This window comes from Gouania willdenowi, chromosome 5, assembly GCF_900634775.1.
Source record: "Gouania willdenowi chromosome 5, fGouWil2.1, whole genome shotgun sequence".
In the NCBI taxonomy this organism is placed as follows: Eukaryota; Metazoa; Chordata; class Actinopteri; order Blenniiformes; family Gobiesocidae; genus Gouania; species Gouania willdenowi.
The window spans coordinates 7,608,826-7,621,452 of record NC_041048.1 but is presented as its reverse complement, the minus strand read 5'-3'; the positions used below and the strand labels follow the sequence as shown (position 1 = coordinate 7,621,452).

At 42.9% G+C, this 12,627-nt stretch overlaps 1 protein-coding gene across 3 annotated transcripts in view; it reads left to right on the top strand.

Moving 5' to 3' along the window:
• The first annotated feature begins 4,456 nt into the window (after positions 1–4,456).
• rap1gapb (RAP1 GTPase activating protein b) overlaps positions 4,457–12,627 on the top strand; it is a 121,535-nt gene continuing 113,364 nt past the window's right edge. For all 3 annotated transcript variants that reach the window (XR_003674057.1, XR_003674060.1, XR_003674058.1), the window contains exon 1: positions 4,457–4,679. The gene's annotated coding sequence lies outside the window, so the exon portion shown is untranslated. The remainder of the gene's footprint in view (positions 4,680–12,627) is intronic.

The following is a 12,627-nucleotide window of genomic DNA, read 5'->3' as shown; positions in this document are numbered from 1 at the left end:
CACAAGGACAGGGAGAACATGCAAACTCCACACAGAAAGGTTACGGGAAGGTTATTCACAGTGACTTTGTTCAAATAATGCTGCAGTACGTTAAAACAAGAACCCTCAGAGACCGCAAACCTCCACCAAGCACCAAATCTCCTTTATTAAAGCAGAACTAAGTAACTTAGACCCCTAAAGGTCCCTTTTGGTTATGTCACTGTCATAAACACTCCGCACCCCCTCCTGCCTGCCCCACCCCACAGCTACATGCGCACCTTTCAAGACGGAAGCAACCGATCACTGAAAAATCAAAACACAACAGTGACACTAAGGGTGATTTCACACCTATAGTCCCATGTGACCATGTGAATAGTATGAGGAAGAGAGACAAGTAAGTGTGGGAGTAATACGGAAGGGAGTGTGGAACTGTGTGTGATGTGTTTGTTTGTGTGCTGACTAAGCGGCTCTGAAAACGAATGGATGGATGGATATTTGTGTGTGTGCTGCCTGATGGAACGATGGGTTGTGAGTGTGTGGACCTGCCTGTTGCTGCAACGACAGTGTGTGGTGATTGCTGTGTGTTGCTGCTGAGCTGTCACTACATGGAGTCGCTGCGTTCCTCGGACAAAGGTCTTCTGGCTCCGCCATGATATAAGTTTGAGAAAAGTGAATTTGTAAACAACAGTGTGCAGCCACAAGGCTGGTCATAATCTAGCGTTAGTTTGTATTGGGCTGCCGTAAAGTAGTATACGTCTTGCCACCAGTAAAGTTGCAAGTTTTCTGGCCAGAGACAGCAGGGGGAGATGAAAGACCCCCCCCCAATTACCCCATAAACACTTGTATTACCCTCACAGGGACTACGAGAAGGATTTTTTAAGGTGAAAAAGTTACTTAGTTTTGCTTTAATCTGGATAAGTGATCCTGATAATGGCACCATGATCATTCACACACTAAAGGCTTGAAAGAAATCCATATACTCGTTAATAACCATACAGTTGGTCCAAATGTATGGGCACCCCATTTAAAAAAAAAAAAAAAAAATCAAGATGAAATGTGAAATCCACATCCGATCCGGAATGAACTTAGTGGGGTAATTTAAAAACCAATTCTAAATCACTGAGTCTAATTTTATAAATGTTGGTCAGTTAGGAACTGAGATGTGAGCTGTGTCGATTATGGTTTTTTGCAAAATAAGAGCAATATTTCTGAAGTTTTGACACAGTATAATTGAGTTTTGAACGTGTTTCTTTTTGGGCAGGTGCCTTGCAACGACCGTGAAATCTCATCCTGCGAGACTTCGCTGCAGGAAAATGGACACGCATTAACCTCCTTATAACACTTTGTATTCCTTTGTTGTTTCACGTCTAACGTGACAGTATAATTTTTATGTATAATGCCAAGAAATGTCTCAGTCTCCTCTTCTGTCTACACGAACCGCGTCATGTTTCCATTATTCTGCTTTATAGATGTTTTTAAATAGTTTTCTAAGCAAAATGTTGTAGTCGGACAAAGGGGGTACTTTGATTCATAAATAAGAGAAAGGGGTACTGGAGCCAAGTGGTCATGTGACCAGGTACGTCACGTCATGTGATGCGTAATTGCAGAAAAAGTGTTTACATTGTGCTTTTCAATATTGAAATGTCTGACAAACCTCCTCATGAAAGCATAAAAACTTGTTAGCGATAAATTCAGGTGTTTACATTAGCATTTTTTATTGCACTATTTAGATTTTGTGCAGTTTCAAGAGAAATAAAAACGCAGCTTATGCAATTTCTCCAATGATGAAAGATAGGGATTTCCTTATTTTTTTTTAACTGATCCAGAATCAGTTTTGATATAATATAATGGAATCTTCATGGCCCTAAGTTCTATCTTTGGTTGAAATTTGTGGAAAACCAATGCGAACAGACCAACAAACAAATAAACGTCAGTAAAATGATTACCTCTTTTCTCTGCTCTAAAATAACATAGAATATAACAGAAATCACATTTATTGATATCCAGAGGGGAAATTCACTGTAGCAGCAACACAATAAAAAGAGCAAACCCTAAGAAACAAAAATAAATAACAACATAAGATAATAGTGGAACATGTAAGAACTGTAGGGCAGACATAAATTAGAAAAAATGACTACAAACAAAAAAATTATTTAATTGTCCAAATGACAATTGAAGGAATTGGGTTTTTGGGGTCTGACTTAATCAAATGTTTGCTTTATCAGACTGTGCCATTGTTTGTTATTGGTTAAATTACTCATTAACTGTTTGTATCTCATCAAAGTGAGGTTTGAATTGCAAATCCTGATAAACACAAAAGATGCATCTTTTTCAAGATGTAAGAGTATACAGAATGGGTTTTCCTCAAATCTGGTGCTCAGAACTGATAAAAAAAACCCATTTAATTCATGTTGAAATGATTGCATTTTAATGCTTGGCTGCATCAAATACAGCAATCTTAACTCCTACTCTTTTTGGATCTATAATCACTGTGGCTGGATTCATAAAGCTTCACATCCTCTTAGACATCAAACTCTTCACATGAGTATTGCTTTAGGCTAAAAAGCAACCCAACGCGAAATGCTGATGGACACAGAATAGACACCAAAGATGAGGCTTAAAAAATGCAGAGGAGGGCATATAAAGTGGCTGTAACTTAGATGGATGCTTCAGAATAGATGAAACATGTGTAGATTATGTGGAGAATTAATCTGAGCTGGAGTTCATTGTTTTTTCAATTTAACGCTGCAAAATCCAACAGATGAGCTCATGGTTGGCTTACGTTGGGGAAAATGTGTTTTGGATTTTAATCATCAAAGACAATTCATCCTTGTTAAATAGATTGGTATTTTTCTATGTTCTATTTCAGAGGTCACCAACCTGTCTGCAACTGTGAGCTACAGAGAGTTTTCACTGACGCAACATTCTGGGCAGTAACCCGGATGCACTGCCATTTTGGCGGCACTCGGAGGTAAACGCTACATGTTGGAGGTACTCGGAGGTAAGCACTGCGATGGATAAACCACAGAAAAGCTCCTCAAATACAATATTTAGAAAAGTTACGCTTTATTGGTGGCGCAGCTCCATACGAGTTGGCTCCCTAATCTTGGATCAATGATGACCCCGAGAGTCTTCCGTCTATTATGTATCCTGATATTGTCAATTACCTGGTTTCCGCCAAGCCCTAGATTGCAGAATACCTTAAATCTTTTTGAAGTTTGGAGGCCTATAACCAGATAGTGTGTGGATGGGTGAGGGAGACGCAGTATCAGGTCATCAACGAATGATGTTGTGAAGGCCAAAGTAAGTAATGCAATAACGTCTATCATTAATACCCAAGGTGTAATGTTCTTCATTTCAAGGACCTCCATCCATCCATTTTCAGATTTGCTTTTTTCTTTTCATTCAGGGCCCCAGGGGTCTACCGGTGCCTATCTCCGGCTCACACCGGGCGCTAGGCGGGGGTACACCCTGGACAGGGTGCTAGTCCATTGTAGCATTTCAAGGACCTCCAGTTTGATATGCATCTCAAAATGTTTTCAGAACTTTCAAAAGTGGCGAATTAACTGAGATATTTAGCCTCAGTGTGCTTCAGGCTTTTGTCAGTGTATGTTCAAAATGCATCTTGGGAAACTTGGAAGTATACTTCAGTGGGAACGGTCATCGTCCTAATCATACTTAAAGTATATATGTAGTATGTTAGTATGCGATTTCAAACAGCGCCCATGTTTCTGAGTGATTGGGTTAATCGTTTCAAAACTCAAAGTAATGAGTCATTTCATTGACCTGACTTACAACCATGAGTTGGGACACTAACAACCAATGACATCAAGTCGAAAATTAATAACTCATTATGTTAACTTAGAGTACAATTGAGAATTGCAAGTTGTGATTACGTGGTAATCAAAGGAATTCTACGATGACAGATGGACATCAGAAGACGTACGTGATCCATGTTGACGTGGGATGGATACAGGGTTTGGGGGTCATTGCTTCTACACCTATCCTTGCACCAGTGGCTCACTCTGAAAATAATGCATGCGTTTTAGAGTTTGTAAGATAACTGCTAACGTTTGCATTTAAGCTAAAACAGTCCATCACTCTAAAGAGGATATCAGTGTATTGAATATGATGTAACTGTGTGTTTGACAAGAGAGAGCAGCTTAAAAGGACGTGAGCCTTGTGGTTATTATGATTGATTTTTAATCTTTTTCTTTCTTCTAACATCTACTAGAACCCAAGAGACCTTCTTTATCTATGTATTGTTTTGCTTGCTCGGCAATCTTTGTACGTGTGGAGAAATTGTGTACCAATCCCAGGCAGCACAGCGAGCTGCAGCCTCATTTACTGCGTTTGGATGGAGGAATAAATGGGCAATGTGTGTGTGTGTGTGTGTGTATGAGTGGGTGGGGATGGGTGATCATGTGACTGTGACAGCATGTGCGCTTTAAATCAAGTGCAGATCCTGACTTGGGCTTCAGATGTGGGGGGGAAAGGGAGAACATCCATTCACCTCACCGCGGGAAAGAACAGGAACAGGGTTTTTATTTTATTTTGAAAAAGGCATTCACACCAGTGAATAAAAGGCAAGCTTTCTTCAGCTTGTGCTGAACTCAAAGCACTGAGCTGCCTTTGTTATGTGTGTTTCATCAGTAAGGAAGTGCTCCCAGGCAGAGGACCTCTCATCATCCGACTGAAAGGTAAGATTATCCAACTTTATAAGGATGTGACCCATGCTCGTGTGTGTTTTCAACTAAACCAATGCTTTTGTGTTTTAAATGACTGACAAAGGGTTTCAGTGGGATTAATGACGCTTTTTAGGCAGAAAAGTAGCATTTCATAGTTACAGTCATATTTCTATTTGCTACAGGATTATTGGCAGCTATAACTGCAATCAAGGTTGGGGTCAAATACATTTTTCAATTACAATTGCGTCTCCAAATATCCATGTTCAATTACGTCTCAATTCTGATTACAGGATCATTTTTTCCTCAATTACAATTAAAATCACAATTATTATTTTTCCCCTGAAAGTCAATGACAATTACATTCTCAATTACTAAAGTTAAATTACAATTAATCACAATTACTGAGCCTGAGATAAATAAATTAACCTCTTGTGTTAGCTTTCTGTTAGCATCTCTTATGACAGTGTTTCTCAAATGGGGGTACGTGTACCCCTAGGAGTACATAATGGCACTACAGAGGGGTACTAGAGGGAGAGAGTAAAAAAATCAAAAATAAAGTGTCGGTACTCTAGTTCAGGGGTCCACAATCCTGGTCCTCAAGAGCCACTATCCAGGATGTTTTAGATGTTTCCCTCTTCCAACACACCTGATTGAAATGACCAGGATCATTATCTGGCTTCTGCAGAGCTTGATGATGAGTTAATCATTTGAATCAGGTGTGTTGGAAGAGGGAAACATCTAAAACATGCTGGACAGTGGCCCTTGAGGACCAGGATTGAGGACCCCTGCTCTAGATGATTAAAAAAAACTATTGAAATCAATCTATTCAGGAGTCATTAAATCAGTGCTTTTTTTTTTTTTTTTTTTTTTTTGCATAATTGTGACCATCACCAGCCCTCCCTAGGGAAGGGTAAATACTTTATTAAAGGGAGGATGTAAAAGAGAGAGGGCAGTGTTACACCAGGGTGAGGGGGGTGGGGGGGGGGGGAGTTAACAGGGAGGAGGGATACAAGATAGGAAAACGAATGGGTGGGGAATAATCAATAAGTTTCAAGTGATGTGATGTGAAATTGTGGTTGTGTATATTGTGCTTATTGTTGTGTTATCAAGCCAGTCTGGTGACCAGTGTGCGGCTTAGGAATAATGGTGGTGGCTGTGAGCAGAGGAGGAAGTGAGTGGAAGTTACATAAAACAGGTATTTGGGAACAACGTGTCTATGGTTGAGCCCAGTATGAGTGTTATCCCACAGCCCGAGGCCAGTGCGTCCATGACAAATGTGATTCCAAGAGCCGCTACTGCAAAACCCATGAGCCGCCCCCGGGCCCGAAGAAGCAGTCGGGCCAGCAGAAAGAGCGAGAGATCTAGGGGCCCCCGGCGACCACCCCACGGCCAAGCAGCCCCCCGAACGCCCCCAAGGTCCCAAGCCGAGAGGCTGCCATTGCCCCCCCCATACACACCCGAAAAGCCCCCAAGGAGCCAAGGACCAAGCGCACCACGCCACCGACTCCAACCCCCAACCCCCAGGCCCCCCAGCCCCCCACCCCCCCACCACCACCCACACCCCCGCGCCCAGCCCCCCGAGGGGAGGGCCCAGAGAGCCCCCCGCCCGAGACCCCAGCGGAGGAGCCAAAGCCCACGCCCAGCAGACGACCAGAGCCACGCCGAACAGGCAGCCGGCGGGCACCCGCCGGTGAGCCCAGAGCCAGCAAGGACCCGACCCCAGGCCAGGAGGACCCGGAATGGATGCAGCACCAGGAGCAGCCCGCCCAGGGCGAACGACCACACCCCAAGCCGCATAAGGCACCAGGGGGCCGCTGGGAGTCCCCCCGCCAGTCCCCAGGCACCCCAACCCAGCCCCCCCGGGCGCCCCAGATGCTGATGCCGCCCGCGCCACGAGCTTCAGTTCTTTAAAGCCAGGGCCCCCTCCAGAGGCCAAGCCAGACCGCCCCGCCGGGATGTGGCCCCCTAATCCCACCCCGACACTCTGCCTCACGGGGGACTGCCCAAGCAGGGGCCGCACCAGAAGGTATGCAAGGGCGCGGCACGCGCCACCCGCCCCAGAAGACCCCCGCCAGGACCGGCCCGGCCAGCCGGCCAAGCACCCCGGGCCCCAGGAGTACCCCCAGGGACCAGGACCCCCCAAGGGCAAGCCCCCGGGCCAAGCCCCCCGGGACGCGCCCCCCACCCCAGCCCAGGTCCCGGCCACAGCCCAGCAGGACCGCACAGCCCCAGACGGCACAAGGCCAGCAGCCCAGGGCCCGCCGCCCCCCGGACAGCGCAAGCCACGGGGCAGCGCCCCCCGCCGGCCCGCGAGCAACCGGCGACCCCCACCGCGGGGACGGAGGCACCCCATCGGCACACATCCAGCGCGGGACAGCAGCCCCCAGCCAAAGATGCCCCGGACCCACCCACCAGTCCGCAGATGGCAGGACATACCCACCAGGCGGCCGAAAGCAACCTCAACCATCGGAACAGCTAACGCCGCCCCCCCAGTAAACAGCATCATCCCGAGGCGCCAAACAACCCTGCCCCAACCCCGGTGAGGACACCAGCACCCCCCCAGCACACCCACCCCCCAAACCGGCGAGGCAGGCCGCCCCGGGCCCGCACACCGCGGGGCCCGCCCCCAAGGCCACCAGGAGACAAAGCAAGCACCAAGCCACACCCAAGGGGGAGAGGCACCCCCGCGCCCCACCCGGCCGACACAGCCCGGAAAGACCCCGCAAGGAGAAACCCCGGCAAAGCCCCCCCGAGACCCACCGCCACGCCCGACCGCACCATCTTGATGTGCTTTTACTCTATGCAGTGGCCCAGCCACCAACAGAGGGGCCAGGCCCCCACCGGAGAGGCCCAAATATGTGTACCAACCCACCACCCTGTTATGGTGCCTCTCCATTCCCCAATGGAGAGGCACTTCCCGATCCCCTGTGTGAATGTGTGTGTTTGGTGAATGTATGGGGTGTAATTAAAAGAAGGGGGATGGAGGGGAGCGGTGCTCCCCCTCCAGCCTCTGTGGATTTATGTGTATGTGGTGTAATAGGCCGGAGGGTGTAAATGATGAGTGCTTTTTAACCTTGGGGTCAGGACCCCATGTGGGGTCATCTAGAGTTTAAATGGGGTCACCTGAAATTTCTGAAAAAATTGAAAATTTGAAATTATTATTTAAAAAAAAAAAATGAAAACAACACAATCTATATTTCTATACTTTGTAAAATATAAATATAGTTCAACTCAAATGCAGTGAAAAAATAAATGAAAATTCAAAAAATAATATATATATATATATATATATATATATATATATATATATATATATATATATATATATATATATATATATAAAATGATCAAAAACAATAATGTGACAATTTTAATTTACAATTACGTCTTCAATTTTCCATGTTCAATAACTCAGTTGTGATTACGATGACCGGTTGCATTTTTTCCAATCACAATTATCATTTTCCTAAAAATTACAATTACATTCATCACAATTACTGAGCCTGAGATAAATCAACTTTCCTCTTGTGTTAGCTTACTGTTAGCATCTCTTATGATAACACAAAGGTCGGTTTGTCTCAAATCAGCTGTAAAATACACAAAAAAAATTGGTTGGTTGGAATATTTTCAGAGTCTTAATTTGAAATTTACCGCCCCCTTAGTAGTTTAAGCTTTAGGCAAGACAAATTTAATTACGTCTTCAATTATCCATGTTCAATTACAACTAATTTCGGATTACGGTGACCGGCATTTTTTCTAATTGAAATCAAAATTATTATTTATCCCCTGAAAGTCAGTTACAATTACTCAAGTTAAATTACAATTAATCACAATTACAGAGCCTGAAATAAATAAACCTTCCTCTTATGTTAGCTTCCTGTTAGCATCTCTTATGATAATGTGAAATCTGATTTCTTAAATCAGCTGGAAAATACACACACAAGACATTGTCATCATCTAATTTAATTTTCATCTTTTGGTTACATGGTTAGGCTTGTTTATTCGTGAAAAAAATAACATTAATATACAGTATTTGGTGTGAGATAATCCTGAGGTGAACAAACAGGTTTTAATGATTAACTATGTATGTGTAAGCCATAGAACTGTAACATGGTTCCACAGGTTTGGTTTGATTAAATTTCATTGGTTTCTAAATAATTTCCATGCCAATTATATTTACAGAGTCAATTACATTATAATTTTAATTAATTAAATATCAATTACAATTATAATTGACTCCAACCCTGGCTTCAACCTATTACTACATTTGCTGCTTAATTATTCCACCAATTAAAATGAAGAACCACGTTTCAATTCAAACTGTCACTAATCGCTCACCAAATGATTACATTTCAGATTAATTGGTTTAGGCAAATCTTATTCCCTTATCCATTTTCTACTTTCCCTTAGTGTGCAAACCTTTAATACATTACGTACATGAGCATGAATTTTAATGTTCTTGGAAACTCGTTTTAATGTATACAATGTCGAAAATGAGTCTGTTAAGACATCATTACTGTGCACCTGTTTTGTTCCTGCAGAGGGCCGTACGATTTAATCCTCTCTGTAAATATTGGTCAAGAAATGTTAAGCATACATTTATGCAAATATTACATTGGATTCATGCCGCAGGGTATAGGAACGTATGGAGAAATGCTTCATGCGTGTGCACGTGTTTACCATAGAATGTTGTAGAAATGGGATGTGTGGGTTTTCCTCCACTGGTGCTCTTGGTGGTCACAATTTCATCCTGATGGTGACTGCAATAGATGATGTCGTGTCTCCCCAGGTGAAGATGTAGATGGTAAAAAAGGTGTAATGTGGAAAAAAGGTTGTCGATGAAACTGGCTCGCAAAATAATAAAAAGTTTATTAAAACAAGCAGAATCAAAAACCAGGGCAGAGACAGAAACCCTGGGAGAACAAGGGAGGTCAAATCATGTTCTGAGGCAAAAACAGGAGAACTGGAGACAGCAGTCCAGTGAGAGCAACCGGGGTCAGATCATGCTCTGAAGAGATCCAGCTCGGCAATCACATATATGGACCGACGAGAAATTTGAAACCCAACAGGTGGACCCCAAGCCTTAGCGTTTAAGGAAGAAGGAAAGCAACAAATGTTCATTAAGGTGGTGAAACTCCCATGCATCAGCAGAGTAGCATGAGAACAGGCAACTTCCACGATTGACAGGCAATAAACATCCCAACAGCAGAGCTACAAAAATAACTGGCTTGGATTGTAAACCCCATGTGTTAAGGCCACCTGTTGAAGGCCTACACTCAGTTTTTAAGTGAAAAGGTGTATAGCATAAATGAATATCATATTAAGCAGTCAATACACCTCAATGATAGAGGAAAGGCATATTTTTTTTTATTTTTATTTATTCAGTTTATTTCCGACATGGTTACATTCACTTTTTTTTTTTTTTACATTTTTTTTTTTTTTTTTGTACATGCCGAAAAAGGAGACGAGAGAAGCAGTTTGCTTATCTGGGTCCCGTCCCCTGTTTTACCATCGCAAATTTACATGGGTTTACATGTCTCTCTGGTCAAACATTCTTGAGTTGTTCTGAACAGTCCTTTTTTGTGTATTCTCATCTGTAGTCAGTGTGGTCTTGTTTTTATTCCTCCTCCTCTCTATCGTTGTTCATGTTGGCCTAGTTCTTGTTCCCTGCCAGACGTTGTTAGCATTCCTCCAGTTCAAGAATAGTTCCTCTTTCGAAGGTGTTTGGAAGGTTTTTCCCTTTTCATCCATAATGTCACCACTCGGGAATGTCTCTTTTGGACACACAAGTTTGCAGCTTGTTTTGTCTCTACGTCAAGGTTAATCCAGCTGTTGTTAGTTCTATTGGCAGTGTTGTATTTTCCACTGTTAGATTTAACTTGTATAAACACATTATTATATCTTAGTTCATAAGCAAGGTAGTCATTTCATTGTATTATATCTTAGTTCATAAGCAAGGTAGTAATTTCATTGTACAGGAAAACGTGTTTCTAACTGCACATAGGAAAATAAACACTTTGAATTTAAATTTAATGTAATCCTTAATCACCCCACCAACTAGCAATTGAAATGAATAAATGACAGACCTTTTTTACTCTTGGTTTCCACATTTAATTCAGTCTCCGTAAAATAATCACAGTCTGAGTTTTGTTTCCAGTGTTTATATAGATCTGGGTCCATATCCATGATTACCATCAGTAATGTTGTTGTTTAGGTGGATCCTTCGTATTTTCCCAAGTCTTCCATCGTTTTGATGAGGATTGGTTTTCTGTTCTCTTCTCTTAGTGGTGTGATGTAAATCCTGCAGTTTCTTGTCCACGTCCTCACAATTTTTCCTCCTTTTTTTATTTGCGTGCCTTCCATGCAATGCTTGCATTTTGTTTCGTCAGGTTTTCATTGATGTAAACCTTTGTTCCCATCAGTTTATTTCCTTGCTTCAGTAGTTCTCCTTTGAATTTCATATTCGTGAAGGTTATTTTTACAGCTCTGTTATAATTTTTTTTTGGCAGGAGATGGCAGGAGTTGATGTTGTCAGGGTTCAGGACAATGTCCTTCGACTCCAGGTAGTCAATGACCTGTTGTTCAATCGATTTTGTTTCTTCGTCACTCGCGTAACTCCTGGGTTTTATCTTTAGACCTGTGATGATGACATCTTTCTCTCTTTCCTTTTGTTCCAGCTGTTCAACCCTGGCATTCAACAATTTTATCTCTTCAGCATTTCTTTCATTCTTTTCTTTCAGTACCTTTGCTTCGCTTTGTAGGTTTTCCAGTGAGTTTTCCAGCGTCTTTTCCAACGACTTTATCTCGGCAGATAGGTTTCGTAGACCCTCGCGTATCATCTCCTTGACCTCTTCCAAACCCGAATTGGGTTCTGAAGGGCCTCCCTGCGTTTTTTTCACCATTTTCCTTCAGTCTTGGGCCCAATTTTTCAGGCTGTTCAGCTGTAGCCAGCTGCAGCCAGCTGTAGCCAAGGTCGTGTTATCGGAGCGAATGAAAACACGTCTGCTCTCTCCAAAGACCAGAGACAATAATGGTCAGGTATTTTATATATATATATATATATATAGAGACAGTAAGTGTTATGAAACCTAGTCTAAAATTGAACACATTTTATCAATCATATTTAACAGACTGTCGTAACCATGCTTCTGGCTAATAAGTCTTATACCATGGAAAGTCTGTTTATTTCCATTTTACTGTAAATCGTGCCATATTGTAAGTATTGTTTGTGCTGGATGTGTTGGATGAGTGGTGGTTTCATATGAAAAATCTGCCAAATCTTCAGTTCCAAATAAGTTATTCTGCCACTGACTCCTATTTTGGTGTTTGCACGATTGAACTCTAAAGAAAATACACATTTAGTGATGTGGCAAGTAGGGATGAGTATTGGCAAGGATGTTGCAATACTATACGTATCACGATACTTGGGTCACGATACGATATTATCGCAATATTGTGATATATTGCAATATCCTACCCAGTTAATATCAAAATTAAACATAGAGATGCGGCTGTTTCTCTGCTAACACCTCAACATGATGTCTTGCTAGGTGAGCTCGTAAGTTAGTCGTGTTCCCACAATATTTAACGAGAGCGAGGCAGATCTTGCAGCCGGCGTTGTCCTTATAAAGCTCGTTTTTACTCCCTTTAAGTTAGAAGCCAAAGTACTTCCAAACGTCAGCTTTGTACTGTGGGGGTGTTGTTATTTTGTTAGCCATGTTGTTTGGGATTTGAGTCAGCCCTCTTCTGCCACTGTGACTGCCTCTGCTACAGAAATAGCGCTGCGTTGCACAGCAAAGTGGCTCTACAGCGCCATCTACCGGAGTGGAGGTGCAGAAGTGGCACAGTTTAAGGTTTTTATATAGGAACAGGAGCTGGTCAACATGCCCAGTAGTTAGGCTGCTCCGCTGAGAAGTGATAATGTCTCCAGCAGTCGAAAACACACGTCTACAAAAATGTG